This window comes from Neofelis nebulosa, chromosome 10 (genome assembly GCF_028018385.1).
Source record: "Neofelis nebulosa isolate mNeoNeb1 chromosome 10, mNeoNeb1.pri, whole genome shotgun sequence".
Taxonomy (NCBI): Eukaryota; Metazoa; Chordata; class Mammalia; order Carnivora; family Felidae; genus Neofelis; species Neofelis nebulosa.
The window spans coordinates 25,368,488-25,379,547 of NC_080791.1; the positions used below are offsets into that span (position 1 = coordinate 25,368,488).

The 11,060-nt window shown below is 43.3% G+C and overlaps 1 protein-coding gene across 3 annotated transcripts in view; it reads right to left on the bottom strand.

Moving 5' to 3' along the window:
• ETS1 (ETS proto-oncogene 1, transcription factor) overlaps positions 1-10,788 on the bottom strand; it is a 133,239-nt gene extending 122,451 nt beyond the window's left edge. The window contains exon 1 of one of the 3 annotated variants that reach the window (XM_058687293.1): positions 10,676-10,788. The gene's annotated coding sequence lies outside the window, so the exon portion shown is untranslated. Of the gene's footprint in view, positions 1-10,664 lie in introns of all 3 variants that reach the window. The other 2 variants (XM_058687288.1, XM_058687289.1) reach the window with 2 other exon arrangements.
• Positions 10,789-11,060: the final 272 nt, after the last annotated feature.

Sequence of the window (11,060 nt, forward strand, 5' to 3'; positions counted from 1 at the left end):
ACCCTTTCAGAAAAAGAAAGAGGAGTGTCTGCGTGATACTTTTTTTTTTTTTTTTTTTTTTTTTGACTTGTTGGCCAAAGAGAATTCCCTCCCACGTAACATTAAACATCAGCTGGACCAACTTTTTTTTTTTTTTTTTGGTCTTGGCATTATAAACGTTTATTACCTAAATACAAAACAACTGTGTGACTTAAGATTTACTACCCAGCCTAGAAGCAGCCATGGGCCTGTCAGAATGTAGAAACAATGTGAACAGTTGAGAACAGACTTTTGAAGACCTGAGTTCATTTTTCTTTCTTTCTTTTTTTGATGTTTATTTATTTTTGAGAGAAAGTGAGACAGAGTGTGAGGGGGGGAGGGGCAGGGAGCGAGAGGGACACACAGAATCCAAAGCAGGCTCCAGGCCCTGAGCTGTCAGCACAGAGCCCGATGCAGGGCTCGAACTCACCAACCGCAAGATCATGACCTGAGCCGAAATCGGACACTTAACCGACTGAGCCACCCAGGCACCCCTTTGTTCATTTTTCTTGAAGGGGACCAGCTACTTCAGAGCAGCGGATAAATGGGTCTGAAGTGGCTTTATCCTCAGGACACTGCCCTGGCTTCCACGAGCGGCGCTCCCAACCTCTCGGGCCTCATGGCCCCCACACACCACTGTACCTCTGCTCCCCCAAGATGGAATCTCTGCTGTTCCCATAAGCTCCTGGTGCCAGTTCTCACTTCCCCCCATTTCTCCTATGATCACATCTGATAGAAATGCCCTTCTGCCCTCCTGCTCCCCAGCTATCAACCCGCTTCTCCTCTGGCTTTAAGGCTCATCTCAAGAAGTTCTGGCTGCCAGGAACCCTTCCTGCACCACCCTTCACCGCAGCCAGGGGTGTCCCCCTTTCTCTGTGTTCCCCGCCATCACTGGGCGTAACACACTGTTTTATAAACATCTGTTTCCATTTGCCTCTCACCCTAAACTCGGAGCTGTTTGAAGGTAGGCACTATGTTTTTTCACCTTTGTGTTTCCAGAATTGAAGACGGACTACGGGGCATCAGAGAATTCATTTTTGTTGTTGTTGTCATTGTTGAATTGGCGAATGAAAGAATGAATTGCTCTCACAAGGCCGAAACTATAAAGCAGATCAGATGTACATTGGATTTTCAACTCAGAGAAGCTGAATAGATTGCAGATCTGGATGAAGATCCTCTTGAAATCATCAGGTTTGTTGCGTGACCCCATCCCTAAGCGTGGGCCGCTAACATCACCTTCTCACAGAAGCGCAAGGATTTTGTCCACCCTTCAGTACGTCCCCCTGGCCCCCATGCCACTGCTGGTAGGAGACGGACACGCAGATTAGAAAGCTTGTACTAGCCCTTTAACTGACTTAAGCCCTGTTTTACAGATAAGGAGGAAGACGCAGGCAACCCTGTAAACTGGTCAGGCTGAGCTCTGACCCTGGGTCTTCAGCCACCTTCTCCTGGGCTTCTCTCTCCACACTAGCCCAGAAGTTTCCAGAGAAAAATGCTCAGTCTCTACGGAGGACAAAAAAAAAAAAAAAAAAAAAAAAAAAAAGGATAGCCATTTGGTTTATGTGGGTGTATCTCAGTCTGATAATGGATTTTGAACAGTTTTCTGTGGGACTCTGGGGAGAGCTCTGTTCTTCGTAAAGCATGCTACTGACTGCTTCTGGAGCTTTCCACCCTCCGCAAGCCCAGTGACAGGGCCAGCCCTGCAGGCTGACACTGCCTTTCACCCATATCCCTTTGGGGCAGGGTGTGGGTGATGCCTAGAGGACAGAGAGGCTGGGGAGTGAGAGGGGTGCACCAGGCCAGCCCACAGCAGTAGGAAATCCCAAAGAGACCAGGTCTGCGTGAAGGCTGAACCCAGTTCACATCAACTCTGCCCCTGCTTGGCTGCGTTTCTAGTGGAGCACTGTGACATCACTTAGTGTTTTCCTTTTGGCGTTACGTGCTTTTCAAGGAGAGACTATGCCTTGAAGGGAACTAACCCAATAAACTATACTTAAACATTTTTTTCTTTTGAAAATGATTGCTTTGGGCAACGGGATACGTGCTTATTAAAAAAAAAATTACACTAAAAATACAGAAATGTCGAAGATGAATGCCAAAATCATCCCAAATCCCACCATCTAGAGGTCATCGTACTAACCCTCTATTCAATGTTCCCCTGGGTATTTTTTTAACGTGCCTTTACAAATGTAGGTATAACGTATACGTATGATCCTAATTTTACTGTCGTGATATAATTCTCTGCATGCCATTTTGCTATCTGCTTCTTTCACTGACATCTGACATAATGCTATGAATATTCTTCTTTGTCAAGAAATAGAACTCTACATTCCAAAGATTATGGTTGTCAAGTATTCTATTATATGGGTGCCTTATTCTTTTCTTAACGAGCCGCTTATTACTGTATAATTAATTTGTCCCGAATTCCATGTGATTATAAAAGTTCCCAAAATGTTTTCTCTTCTCATTAAATATCTATAAGTGGTAGTGTTGGGACAAAGAACGCGTACAAACTGCCTTCCATAACAGAGAAGCCAAAATTTTACAGCCACCGACAAAGGCATTGTGTTTTCCATCTGACATTACCCCCTAGTCTCCTTATTACCTTCATGGGTCAGGAATCATGGCTACTGTGTATCCTCAATGTAAAGATTACAGGTGGACAATTCAACTGTGGAATAAAGCCATGACATGTGGATAATGTGGATAAGTTGCTATGCGAAATTTACATAGATTTGCAATAAGGATTTCTCCTAATATCAACAATTTAGGATTCTCATTAATTCGTATTAAAAAAAAAACACCCTTTTGGTCTAGAATGCAGGAGAAAAAGAATTTGACCTCTAAAAGGATTATGCATTCAAAGAAAAATGACAGAACCTTTGCCAAACTAAAGACATTGTCCTCTATATTATCAAGGCAACACCATGAATCTCCAATGAATAGAGTTTGAGTTTCTTCTTTCGGAATGCCATGAAAAATCTGTTTTTAAAGCCTCAGACTGAGCATTACTTCTTTCAGGAAGCTTTCCCCCAACTTCCTAAGCAGTTAGATTGGCATTCTCCACCCTCCTCTACAGGACTCACCATAACAACCTGCCTACTTTGGTATTTGGTATTTGGTTCAGAGTACTTCCTGTATGCATATCTGTTTCTGTTCCTGAATCCTGAGTTGGTTAAGAGTAAGGACTATCTTTTTATGTCACATAGTAGACATGCAACACATTTATTGACTGAATGGAAGAACCTTTCCATGAAATAGAATTAGAATGTGCAACAGTAGGTCTCAGGGCCTGAGTATATCCAAGAGAGTGGAAGAGAGATCTAGGGCAAAAAAAAAAAAAAAAAAAAAGAGTTATCACTTGTGGTCACATGCATCCATATGCAACCCTAAGCTGAGACTTCTTTAATGTTAACCACGAGCAGGATCATATTTTTCCCTAAACTAATGAATGCACCAGATTGACAACTTTTATCTATTCTCCTGTATCATTTTCTCTCCAACTCTCATGAGTAATTCATTGGCATTTTTCAAATCATTTTAGTGGATCTCTCCTTTCATCTGGCAGTGTAACAAAAGCTACCAAGTTCAATTCTGGCAAGAACGTCAATCTAAGCATATTCAGGTAGTTTCCCAAGGAAACTTTGCGGTTGCAATAAGGAGGAAAAAAAATAGTTTGAAGGATTGGAGACGGTTTCTCCTCCTTGTTCCTAAATCCATAAGAACTTCGTTTTCTTGACTAGGTTTCTCAACATTCCAGTAGTAAACATTCCTTCTTATTTTAGGTAGCCAGCCCTGGGGTGCCTGGGTGGCTCAGCCGGTTAAGCATCGGACTTCAGCTCAGGTCATGATCTCACGGTTCATGGGTTTGAGCCCCGCATCGGGCTCTGTGCTGACAGCTCAGAGCCTGGAGCCTGTTCCGGATTCTGTGCCTCCCTCGCTCTCTGCCCCTCCCCCACTCACGCTCTGTCTCCCTCTGTCTCAAAAATAAATAAACATTAAGTAGCCAGCCCTGACCCATAAAGGCAGTGGTCTGATTTATGTGCTGTTACTCATGGTATCGGACTATCACATGAAGACAGTGTTTTGCCCTTCCTCAACGAGTTAACTCCTTCATATGTCCTGAAAAAGAGAGAGAGTAAAAGACTGCTTTGGTCTGCTGCACCATAGCAATTCGGAAATAAGGAGTGCCTCGTAGACTATTTAATGTTTCCTCTGTGTGGACACGAGTCCCTCCCTGTCAACTGCTGGCATGGCATGATGAACAGTGGGCAGAATGGAGTCCCTTCTTGTAAACATCAAGGGAGTACATTAAAACCCACCCGCTCCTAAATGAGAGGAATTTGATGACCACAATGTCAATCCTCGTCTCTGAAACTTTGCAAAACCTAATGCTCTCCTTTTGGTAGTCAACCAGGCTTCACGTGGAAACATTTCCTGGAAGGCTGAAGGTAACATTCAATACACTGGTTTACAGTAAAAGTGCCCACAGCCTGGTCTCCAAGTGCTATTCTTCAAATGCTACATGGATGCGCCATGAAATTCAGCAAATGATCACTGAGTCGATAAATTAAAATGTTTTTTTTACTAAGAGACTAGAAACACAAAACAGTAAGCTGGAGAAAAGACAGGAAGTACTCTTTGCTTCACAATGACAGATGTAGCAGAGGTCATGATATACGTATGAGATTCTTGGCCAAGATAAATCTGAGGAAGGCCCAAAAGACTAAAATGTCAACTCTAACCCAACGGATGCTGCCAAAGGAATCCTCAAAGAGCCTAGAAGTTTAAATTACTTGTCAACTTACAGCGTGTGGAGCATGTTGGATATAAATCTAGACTTCAGATACGGTTCTGGCTCTTAAGAAGTGCTCAACAAAACTGAGAGACATCACACACAGAGGTAGACACTCAGAGAACAATGAAAAGGGACAAGATGGATATTGAGAATGTCCTTTTCCAACTGTACTAAAGGACACCAGCTGCCTGAGAGCTCTCAAATCCAGCAAGCAGCTCCTTGGACTATGTCTGATTGTGATTTTCATGGTGGAGTTTCGGTTGTTTTATTGCCCAAATTGTAAGGTTCCAATTTCTCAGTAGAATCTTGAACGGCTTGCTGCCATTCTTACACGAAGAGGGATTTTGCAAATTCAGTCAGTTTTGGAGTTGGAAAACAAATTCACCGAATCTGCCATTTTTTATTGGAATAAACTGACTTCAGAGAGGTGACATGTTTATCAGTGATAAAGAGCTCGGGAGTTGCAGACGGTGAGTTAACCTGTAGCTCCTTACTGAGCCAATGGCCATGGGCAAGTCTCTTAACCTCACAAAGTCTTAGTTTCCTCAACTGTAAAATGGAGATGATAATACCAACCTTTTCAGGATTATTGAGGAGGGTTCTATAAAATAAAAGTGCTCAGCAGAATGCTTTACGCATGATAAAGCAGTCAACAAATAGTGGTTATTATGTATTGCTCTCTTGTCACAGTGACTGGCATTAGTAAGCATTCATTAATTAAGTCATAGTGGTTTTTAGACATTATTATTCTTACTGCCCAAGGTGGCTATTCATTCAGGTACCATAGCTGGAACCCAGATGGCCTAAATCCCTGTCTCTTTTTCTAAGGGACTTGCATTTAAATAATCAGCAAAAGATTCCCTTCCATAAGCATTAGTTAAGAATTTCACTGCAGCAAAGAGCCACCATTGCTGTTGAATGGTAGTCTGTTTGTACCATTGTTATGCATAAAACCAAGAAGTAAGCATCTTTCTGGCACTGAGGAACAAACTCATTGGAAGATTCCAGGGCACAAATGGGGAAATACTGTCGCGTCTTGAGCGAAACCAACATCTTTTGACATAAATGTCGGTCTTTGGTGGAGTAACCCATTAGCAACTAGATATACACCTACGGAAGTTGTAAGCTTCTACGGAGAATATTGCAAGAATTTTTGTTTGTTCGTTGTTTTCAATTTTGTTGTGTTTGGCTTTTTTTTTTTTTTTTTTTTTTTTTTGCCAGGGGTGGGGGGAGCACGTTTCCCCAACTGATTTGCATAGGAATCACCTGGGAATTGCGTTACAATGCTAAGCCCCAGTCAGCAGGTCCGAGGTACAGCCTGACCATCTGCATTTCTAACGAGATCCCACCTGATGCCCAGGCAGCAGCTCTCCGAAGACCTCGCTTTGAGTAGCACGCCAGCGTCTGGACAAACTTGGTTAAATTCATGAGTAATCCTAACAAGGCAGGTGTTCAGGAGACAGAGCCCACCGAGGAACGGGCAAGAAGACGTCTGTGGCGCAGGCTGATGAGAAGTTTGATTTTTATCCTCGCTACAATAAGAGCCTGGACAGGGGAACGTGGAACTCAGCACTGTCAGTGCCTCTCAAGCCACATGTCACATGATGGCCACATATGACAAGGCTTCTTGCCTTTCCTGAGAAGCTGTGGTTTGAGTTATCCTCTAATGTCAAGAAATGGGCATCGCTGTGGTCTCCCCATTGACAGGAATCCCTCTGGACTAAAGACGGCTGGGGGCACTACAAAGACGATTACGTCGTCATTTGCGTTATATTTTTCACAATTTCCAAGGACTTAACATCTGTCGGAAACTCTTCGATCTGTGTTTTGCAATTCTGATGCATCTGAGATTATTTCGAAATGAAAAGTTAAAAAAAATTCGAAATGCAAAAAAGGCTGAAATTCTGGGGTTTTTGACTTTTCCCGGTGGCTTGGAAATTTAGAGACTTTATTTCCCCCTTCGAGAATATTTTCTTGACATTTTCACTAAAAGGTTGCTTCTTGGTTTTCATTCTAGTTAGTACTACCTAAACATTCTCTTCTGAGTTCCTGAGACAGCAGCAGCCCTTGACCAGGTAGAATATCAAATCTATTCTTTTTCTTTGAGAAACAAAATTGATCAGAAATGTCTTTCCCCAGGGCGCCTGGGTGGCTCAGTCGGTTAAGCATCCAACTTTAGCTCAGGGTTCCTGAGTTCGAGCCCCGCGTCAGGCTCTGTGCTGACCGCTCAGAGCCTGGAGCCTGCTTCGGATTCTGTGTCTCCCTCTCTCTCTGTCCCCTGCCCTGCTCATGCTCTTTTTCTCTCTGTCTCAAAAATATATAAACATAAAAGAAAAGAAAAGAAAAGAAAAGAAAAGAAAGGAAAAGAAAAGAAAAGAAAAGAAAAGAAAAGAAAAGAAAAGAAAAGACATGTCTTTCTATCCCTGTGTTAGACACCAATTCTTGCCATCTGAAGTCCCAAAACACTCATAGACTGGGTCACATTGCTTAACACTTATATTGTCTTTTACTTTCAACCCCTTTTCAGGTAAGATCTTGTCTCCTGAAATAACTTATGTTGACTTTATGAACAAAACTTCCATTATTGTTCCTTCTGCATCTGTCACATCACCCAACACAAGGCTGGACACAGCATAGAAATTCGATCAATATTTGTCATGAGAGAGACTGAAGGAGAGATTTGCTGATCTGATCAACTGAACCTTGTAGCTTTCCTTCAGAGTCAGTATTACTCTCTAACAACAAATAGTTGAGCGGCAGATCCCCCTTTGGAAAAGAAGCCTAATCCACAGAATTCTCCCATGTAAAACCAAAACATCAGTCTGAGCAGAAAAATCCAGCCCGAACTCATGTAAGTATCTCAGAGCTACTAAGGTTCCTGCGAGATACAGTGCCAGCCCCAAGGTCTGGACTCACATCCCCTTGGTTCTAATCAGGTCCCTCTTCTACACTGGTCATATTACCAAGCCTCAGTGCCTTCATCTGTTAAATGGGAATAACAAAAGTGCCCACCTCAAATACTTCCCTGTAGATTAAATGAAGTGGTCTGTGCAAAGCACTCAGCAAGGGTCCTGGCGCACACCAAGTGCTCAATAAATATTAGGAATTATTATCCTTCCTCTGGTGAATTGGAGGAAACCAGGTATGATACCCAGAATATCACCAAGATGAAAAAGTTGACTTCCCTGGGGCGCCTGGGTGGTTCAGCCAGTTAAGCAGCTGACTCTTGGGTTTCGCCTCAGGTCACGATCTCACCGGTCCTGAGTTTGAGCCCCAAATCAGGCTCTGTGCTGACAGCATGGAGCCTGCTTGGGATTCTCTCTCTCTCTCTCTCTCTCTCTCTCTCTCTCTCCTTCTCTCTCTGCCCCTCCCCCACTTGTGCTCTCTCTTCTCTCTCTCTCTCTCTCAAAATAAAGAAAGAAACTTAATAAATAAATAAATAAATAAATAAATAAATGGTTGAGTTCCCTAAAGCTACATTTTCGGTAGAGCAGGGGCAAAGGAGATGAAAGGCATAAAACAAGTTATTTTCCTAAGTTTCCCCAGGATTGAAAACTCACCCAGCTTGTTTCACGGGCCACTAAATTGCTGCATACCACATTTAGTTTGCTCTAATACTAAATACTTTTACATTTCCATATCGAAAGGAAGAAATGGGAGAAGGGGGGAAGGGGGACCGATATACCAGCTTCTGGGGTGTAACCCTTCCTTCTGCCATTTGATGCTTAGATGGGAATTTTAAATGGGTAATCAGAAAAGGAGAGTTGCTGTGGAAAGCAGATCCCTTCCTCAATAAATAAAATCAGGAAGGATGGCCGAATTCGAATTGTCGGGGAGAAATTCGGTTCTACCTTGAGGCTCCGTGTGTAATCAAAGAGAGGACTGTCAGTGCCAATTATTTGTGTCCCTAACATGTATTTGTCAGTCTCCCTCCCCACCCTCCCCTAGGGACCTGCACCCACACACCCAATTTGTTAGACTGCCCTTCAACATGATTGGCACTTTTCTTTACGCTGTTCACTTCTAGTCGCCCATCTTTGTGGAGTAGGTGGGGCACAAATCATTATTCACATTTTAGGGATGAAGAAAACAAGGCACAGTCAGGTTAAATACCTTGTTCCCAGGTACCAAGCCCATCTCTACTAGGACCCAAATGCATATCCGCTTTCTTGGCTCCAAATCCAGCGCTGGTTCCAGTTATGAGCCTACTCAGCCTTTGAACTTCATTATAATCTGAGGCAGGCAACTGGCCTGCGTCCATGCTCTCACCCAGTTCGCCAAGGTCACAGATCGCCAGATGTTGAAGGATTACACCTTTTACCCGCCTTCTTCCAGGCTCTACTCTTGGACCTTCTAGCACCTCTACCAACTAGCACCTTGGTGCCAGAAGCCTGAAAGGCAGAAATACCCTCTCTGTAATCAGACTTTCATCAGACCCTCTGCTTCCCTCATCCTCAGTCCTCAGCAGCGGAACCAGGACGGAAGAGGCTGCGTGGCTGCCTCGGCTGTTTGTTTTCTCACTACTGAGTTGGCAAGTATGGAAGTTGTTGATTTACAATTAGAAGCAGCATGCTTCTTCAAATATTAATATTAATAACTACAATGCTGAACACATGAAAAGGGCTTTTCATCTTCAAAGCACTTTGCAGACATTAACTCATTAGCTCTCCCTTCCCTCCATTCAGGAACAACAGGTAAGTAAGAATCTCAACAGCAACAGCGGCCACGCAGCAACCCTCCACGCGTGCATAGCCCTCGCCTGCAGGAGCAAAAGTTTTCCTCTTTTAGGATAAAAAAAAGAGACGATGCAATCCAGAACCACAACTGATGAAAGAGTCAAAATGCCAGTCATGTTACAAATCAGATGGAACTGCCAGAATTATCATTTTAGAATCTGTATTTCCTGCTGTGTGGCAAATAGGTCTGTCTCCTCAGTCACACGGCAATGGTATGGAGTGACCGAGAAAAAATGGTGAGAAAAAAAATCTTCCCCAAAAGGCAATGAGGAGAACCTACAAGCGAATGCCTAGTCTTTTCAACAGTTCATTCACGTAAAATGTGACTTTAAAAGGGGTAACAGGGATGTTTTAACAGCCGAAGCCACGAAGTGGCATTGCAGGATAAAATCCCCAAATGGAGGGGAATGGCCATCCACACCCCCGACCACAGCCATAGCCCATAGCAGTGCCCCTGACGTTCAGCTCTGCGGTGGAGAAAAGAAATGCCCCCCCTGACTTTGAGACTCTCCTTGCCTCAGCCACAGCCCCCCAAAACAGGTAGGATATGGAAGAACGTGGAGTCACAGAACAGGGAAAAACACTAAAAAACAAAACAACAAACAAACAAACAAACAAACAAAAACCTGGCTAGTTTGGCTTGAAAGATTCGTGTAGCAATTCCCTCTCCACAGAAATTCATTAAGCTGCTAGGCTAAAAAAAAAAAAAAAAAAAAGTAAAGCAACAGGCTTGCTAAGAGTGAAAGGGGGGGGGGAAAAGGAATTTCTATGTTTAACTACAGCTTTATTTCTTTGGAACCGCTCCAATATGCAAAGAAAATTCAGAGTTTCTGACAAGTAATCTGCAAGTATCTAAAACGTGTATGATTTTGCCTTTATAAAGCAGGGGAAAGAGTGAAACGAACTGATTTCAGACTATTTTAAGAAGGTTAGGAAGTATTTTTGAAAAATTATGAATGGAAACTATAGAAACATGTGAACAGAGGAAAAGAAAACCCACTTGTATCCTGAAAGTCCCCCATCAATTTACTGTTTAATTCCACAGACTGAAACAAACAAAAAACAAAAAAAAAAGGAAAAGGAAAATAGCAAAGTTTTAGGCAGAAACTCACACTTCACTTACTACTTGGCCGGAGAGACTGGGTGAGGAAAAGGTCCTGAGTAAGCTTCCCTCAATGTCTGTGGTCTCTTTCCAACTACCTGCAGGAATCCTCCGCTCGGTGGCTATAGAGGATGCAAAGACCATAATGTTTCTAATAGAGCTGCCTCCTTAAATTGGGGGGTGTGGTCAAGGCTGGGGAGGCTGGAAAAAAGGCTGTGTTCTGCTAGCCCCTGCCACCGCGGAGGCAGCCGCTGGGACAGGCTCTTCGGTCTAGGTGGAAGAGCAAATATTGTTACTGGCTGGAGCGACACCAGATCACACCATATTTTCTATCCTTCAAATTATCCTTCAATTAAATATAACTCAGCCACGAAGAGTACTGGGGAGGGAGGTGAGCCAGCTAGCT